Here is a 7,065-nt window from a genome sequence, read left to right as displayed (position 1 = left end):
ATTACTAAACTGGGCAGAAATCGAAGAGGGTAAGGTGGGCATCAGTGAGAACTGTAATTGTCAGGGAAGGTTCATGGAGGAGCTGAGGCTTGAGTAGTTCTCCTGAGCAAGACTCAATTTGGATAGTCAAGGAGAGACAATGTCTTGTGACCGCTTACATTTTCTTATTCTCACAATTCCACGTGATGTAGATGTATTTATGTGTGTATTTGGGATAGACTGGACAGAGGACAGTTACAGAGGATTTCTGGGAGACCTCCAGGAATACTTCTTGTCTTTAGTTACTCCATGCCATCTTTTCCTTGAGTGAATGAGTCAGGAAAGGATAAACTCAGTTGGAAATAGCCACCCCCCACCCCAGTATGGTTTTCATGCATCTGGTATTGAACACTCATTGTTGACCCCAAAAGCTTGGTTATAAGTTATTTTCCACAGAGGAAAACTTCCCAGCTACAGACTGATTCCCTAAACCCAGCAAATGGTTTCATAGATGCCTCTAATAGCATGAATTAGGAGCAGGTAATCTGGATCATTCCAAACAAATTCCAGACTCACACTATTAAACCACCAGAAGTTCCCAATGATGAGTTTTGAGTGTATATAGCATTATCTTTCAGTATGAATGCACATTTTTTGCCACATGCATCATTTGTTCTGACAGCAGCAAAGTGAAGAGTAAGAAACCAACTTTACTGTATAAAATGTATGGTACAGAAACATTAACTGTGAAGACCAACTTAACATGTTAAATTGCAAAAAACAGGTCACTTATAACTAACAATAATTTGCATTCATCTTATGGCTAGGAGAGGCACTGTGTTGTAGAACACATTATACAAATCCCTCACACTTCTTCAACACATACAGTAAACCAAGCCATACTGGGCCATATGCTGGAATCAGAGCTTATTAGGGGTAACTTTCTAGGGCTAATTGTAGAGGCAATTTTGTTTTTTATAGTTAAATATTCATACATAAATAAATACAGGAGTGAAATAGCTTTCATTCCATTGACAACATGCAGACTTACAAGCTTTGGTTAGGACATAATTATAAAAGCAGTTCTGTTTTTTTCAAATTGTGAGTCACTTTACCCAATACAATATTAAATACCTCTTCCTGATTGACGTTTTAGGATCATTAGTGACATCTTACATGTCTTACCTGAGCTGGATTGCCGCTGTCCAAAGCACTGGTTGCAGTAGAGGCCTTGAAACTTTTATTTTTAAAGCTTTTCTTCAAAGATGATTAAAAAAAAAAAATAAAGACAACATATGTAGAGGTCATCAAAATGCATTGCCTCCAGAAATAGATTTTCTTTTAAATGCAGTTCATTTTGCAGGTAGTGCAACCAAAAAAAGTAAAATAACATGAAAAATGTCTTTTTTTTTTTTTTTTTTTTTAAGAATGCTTGTTCTTAGGGTTGCTGTTGACTTGGCCCATAGTTACCAGAGAAACTCCAAGGATCTCATTCCCTTTACGGGTCATGTCTAGACATGCCTGGGGACCAGGGAGGCCCATGATTTAATCTAAGTAAGAATGCTTGTGGTGTTGTAAAATACCAAACAGAAGATTGCATTTGTTTTAGACAAAACCAGGAAGGTACCTTTCAGGGAGGGTGTTTACTGTTTCCTTGAATTTCTGGGCTTTTGGTGATTAGGGTGACGGGGAAGCAGCGCTAAGGGGAGGCGGTGAGACTTGGTGACCAGAAGCTAACCGAGAAGAGTATAGGAAACATATGGCTTCTGCTTTAGCTTTGGAGAATTTGCACTGGTTAAATTGACTGCTCCTAGATGAAAGACTAGACTGATGGGAACTGGGAATTACAGAAGATGGGGACAAATTTACTTTCTTCTTTTAACACACGCAGACACACCAACTGTATGTATGCTATCTTCCATAGGTTTTGAAGGATGCCGTTAGAGAGGACGAAGTAAAGGATCAGACTGATTAGAAATTATTGGACTTTAGCACTTTTTTTTTAGAAAGTTATTTTTTATTTTACTTATTTTTTTCCAAATGCTTATTTGTTTATTTGCAAGCAGAGGAGGGGCAGAGAGAGGAAGACAGGATCTGAAGCAGGCTCTGTGCTGACAGCAGAGAGCCCAATGCGGGGCTCCAACTCACAAACCGCAAGATCAGATGCTTAACTGACTGAGCCACCCAGGTGCCCCAGGAGCTTTTTTTTTTTTTTTTTTTTTTTTGAGAGAGAGAGAGAGAGAAAGACAGCACAAGTGCAAGCAGTGGAGGGACAGAGAAACAGGGAGAGAGAATCTTAAGCAGGCTCTGTGCCCAGCCCAGTGCAGAGCCCAACTCCTGGCTCAATCTCACAAACCATGAGATCATGACCTGAGCCAAAATCAAGAGTCAGTTGCTTAACTGACTAAGCCACCTAGGTGCCCCTTAGCAGCTTCTTTTTAAACCCATGCTTTTTTATTGTTTATTTTTGAGAGAGAGAGAGAGCATGAGCAGGGTAGGGGCAGAGAGATGGGGGACGGAAGATTCGAAGCAGGCTCTGTGCTAAGAGCAGTGAGGCCAATGTGGGACTGGAAGTCTCCAACCATGAGATCATGACCTGAGCCAAAGTCAGACGCTTAACTGACTGGGCCACCCAGGCGCCCCTAAACCCATTTTCTAAATGCATATTTTCCCTTAGGAAATATAAAAACATGTTTTGATTTATATAGAGAGCAATAAATGTCACATGACCTTATTAACATTCATGACACTATGTTTAGGAACTAGGGTACATGTTGATGCAAGACCAGTCAACCTAGTGCCTTTGAGGAACTAAAAATTAATGAATCTGTTTAATTATGAGAGATTTTCTTTCTGGCTAAAATGAGCTGTCAGGACTTTTTATAATTTCATACTTCTGATTCTATTTCATTATGCTCTCATTAGTAAGAGTGCCCCAGATTCATTAGCTTCTTATTTATATTTATTGATTAATCAATACTGTTGCTTTCAATATGAAAATGTTCAATTAGTTTATCTTTTAGTAAATCAGAAACAATCTAAAAAATAGACTTTATAATTAAAATTGCTTGAGGTCTTTGTTAAGGCCTTAACAGTAGGAACAAACATACAAATATGAAAATTTATCATCTTGAGAGACAATTTGTAACACAGCTAATTAAGAAAGAGTTTAGTAGTTATATTAATAGTAATATATACAATATACTATTTACATATTATTTATATATTTATATTCTATATGATTATATAAGTACCAAATGGTTAGTTAATAGATACTTCAAGACTTCTGAATACTAATGTGAGCTTCATTATTATTTTAAAATTAACTTTAATTTTTAATGTTTAATTAAAAATAGATAATTATCTTAACACACAACTGAAATCCTATAGTATTTGTATTTCCCTGTCTGACTTATTTCACTTAGCATAATGCCTGCTAGGTCCATCCATATTGCCACAAGTGGCACGATTTCATTCTTTTTTATGGCTGAGTAATATCCCATGATATATGCATATATGCACCACATCTTTTTCATTCAGTCATCTGTTAATGAACACTTGGGTTCTTTCATATCTCGGCTGTTGTAAATAATGCTGCCATAAACATAGGGGTGCACATATCTCTTCAAATCAGTGTTCATGTTTTCTTCAAATAAATACCCAGAATTGGAATTACTGAATCATAGGGTTTTTTTTTTGAGCAATCTTCATGTTGTGTTTTATAGTGGCTGCACAATTTACAGAAGCGTCATTGTTGTCAGTATTTAGGAAAAAAGAAAAGGCAAATCGCCAAAGGGTGGGGGGACACAGAAAAGGCTATATGGAAAATAAGGGATCAAAGTGGGTCTAGAAGGAAAAGTAGGACTCAGATAAAGGGAGTAGAGGTGGATGCTCTTGGTGGCAGGAACAACTTGTGAAGGAAACATACAAGCAAATGCATGGAGACCGTAACACACATGGTCAGTTGGGAGAGCAAGGAGTGTGTCCCCACTTGGGGAAATAAGATTAGAGAGGTAGGTAAGTAGGAAATGGATTGTGGAGGACTTTAGGTGTCAGGCCAGAGAGTTTTAATATCATTCTTCTGGGGGGGGGGGGCGGCTATGACTTCTATGATGTGTTGTTCTATCGAGATTAATAAAATGGCATAGATTAGAAGAAGGAGAGACTGAGGAGACTCAAAGTCCATTTAGGCAATTATTTTAATGGCCTTGGCATGAAGTGATGTAGAAGATATGGTATGAACGGGAGAGGCTTTGGGAAGGAAACTGCACAGGACCTGGTGACTAGTTAAAGTGGAGAGAGATCAAGATGAACCTCCGATTTCCAATGACAAACCAAGATGTGGGGAGGCAAAACTAGTCAGAGGCTAATTAAGATGCATTTATGGTCAGGCATGTTTAGGCAATGAAAGGACATTGGTAGAGGTGGATATTTGGGGCTGCAACTCTGGAAAGGAGAGATTTAGTCATTCCTAAAGGTGCAATAGTTACAGTGCTGAGGATAAATGAGATCTCCCAAGAGGTATGACGTCTTATTTTTCACTGACCCTCCAGCATCTGCTGTGGTCCACCCAGGACAGAGCCGGCCACTAGCAGCAGGGATTTTTCTTGAATAGAAAACAGAGTAGGGGTGCTTGGGTGGTGCAGTCAGTTAAGCATCTGACTCTTGATTTTGGCTCGGGTCATGACCCCAGGGTCCTAGGAACGAGTCCCTCCATGCTGAGTGTGGAGCCTGCTTAAGATACTCTCTCTCTCTCTGTCTCTCCCTCTGCCCCTCTCCCCTTCTCTCTCTCTCTCTCTCTCCCTCTCTCTCTCTTTCTCTCTGTCAAGTTAAAAAAAAAAAAGGAAAAGAAAATAGATTGAGGAAAGCAGAAGGCTTGGGACCAACTTTGAGCATCCCCGTCTCCTCTGTAGGGGCTGGCAGGAGGAAGTAACTCTGTAGAGGGGTTAGCCCACGAGGAGAAGCCCATGACGGGACTCTCACAGAGGCCACGCTGTTTTAAACAGGTTCATATACACATGTGAATTCAAGAGACACAGGTGCCTGGGCATCACCACATCATAAGGTTTGGTCACTAGGCAGCAAATGACTGCACTGGCTCTACTGGAATATTTGTCCCAGGGCTTTATTCATGGACTCAGTGAAGGGCCATGAACTTGTCTAGACTCTTATGAAATAGATTAACCTTCCCGGATGCTTCCCACCACTGGTTAGCCTCCGTGGCCTCTCCAAAAAGCCTCAGGTAGATCTTTCAAGGTTTCTAGAGGTAATTTTAGAGTTTCAGTACAGCCAACAGCTAGCCTGGGCACACAGTTGGAGAAAGTCTGCTCTTAAGGGCTCCAGAATGTGTCCTATAACTTTAAGAAGCCAAAATTTCCTGCTTCAGGAAATTGATTATCTTGTTAATTAATTCCTTTACAACTATGAAAATACTTGATGCCATTCTTTTAAGCATCACTGTAGGCCTACTTATTCCTGTTTTTATTTTTATTCTCTTCATTTGACAGTTAAGCCTTTTTTCTAGATGGGGTTTAAATTCTTCATTTTTTAAAAATTATATAATTCTAAAAAAAATTACATAACTCTGATTTGTTATTCATTTCCTCTGCATCCATAGAGTATACTGCAAGGATTTCATCAAGTTCAAACATCTAGTTAAGTTCACATTGTCTTTCCCCTGGTAGCTCATCTATAGCTTGTTTAAATGTCAAGCTCCAATCCTACTTCCTTGTTAAAATCTGCCTTGGAGCGTTGGAGCCTCATCTTCATCTTTTCCTTCTGTAACTCCTTCTGCACTTAATATATTCTCTATAATTAGTATCTTCCATTAGTAAGGGAGTATTATTCTCCAGTACTCTAATTGCATTTTTGAAATCAGCATTTTATCAGAATAGTAGAGAGTGCTGGTATATGTATAACACACATTTATTATACTAGTACAGAGCACTGCATATACATTTTCATACATCCTGAAATTTGCGCATGCTCACACACACACACGCACACGCACACACACACACATATACACGTATATATTGGCCCTCTAGTATAATACCACTTACATTATGATTGCTTAATAATGCACATAGGAAATACAAATAAGGTAGGAAAACGACTTGTGGTAAATAACTTGCATGGAACTTTATGAAAAAGAAGCATCGTATAGTTTGATGCATTTGGTTTATCAGTAAATGTTTCACTAGTAGATTAGGCAGCTCTTAACTTAATTTCTTTCAGATTCAAATTAACATTGCACAACTGTAGGATTTTATCAGGTAACATTTTGGCATATGCAATTTTATTTCAACAATTAGTGTAACTTCCTTAATATGTGGTTTGGACATAATGGGACTGAATAGTTCATTGTAGAATAATTCACTGCTTTATAAAATGGCACCACTTACTTAGGTTTTTAAAAAAATACACTTTCTGGGGCACCTGTGTGGCTCAGTTGGTTAGGCGTCTGACTTCTGCTCAGGTCATGAACTCACGGTCTGTGGGTTTGAGCCCTGTGTCAGGCTCTGTGCTCAGAGCTAACAGCCTGGACCCTGCTTCAGATTCTGTATCTCCTCTGTGTTCCTCCCCTGCTCGCACTCTTTCTCTCAAAAGTAAATAAAGAATAAACAAAATTTTCAAAAATACCCTTTCTGTCAGAAGTGGGATTTCTGCTAAAACATCTGTATTTTTTTTCCTCATTAGCAATGATGTGCATTTGCAAATGGGTATAATTTGCGACTTAAGGAAGGGAAGCTAATGAAATCAAATAGGTCCGATGATACGACTGGCTATCACATCAAAAAATGCAGTGAATGTTCAACGTAGATGACATTTTAAAATTATTTTGCCTATTTTTAAATTATTAACTGCATAAATATTTTCATCTTATATTGAAGTTTAGCTAAGATCAAGAAGACAAATGCAGACTCAGATTTTCAAGGTTTGCCATTATCAATGAACCTTGGGCTTGAAGGTACCTTAGCAATCCAGCTGAAAGTCCCTGACGCTAAAATGAGGAAGTGCAGTTCGGAAAATTAACTTGTGCAAGGTCATTTCAGTCATTTTCCTGTTTTCTACCATTTGATTCTC

This window comes from Hyaena hyaena, unplaced genomic scaffold (genome assembly GCF_003009895.1).
Source record: "Hyaena hyaena isolate Hyena2069 unplaced genomic scaffold, ASM300989v1 scaffold_36, whole genome shotgun sequence".
NCBI classification, from domain to species: domain Eukaryota; kingdom Metazoa; phylum Chordata; class Mammalia; order Carnivora; family Hyaenidae; genus Hyaena; species Hyaena hyaena.
This window is presented reverse-complemented; position numbering follows the sequence as displayed.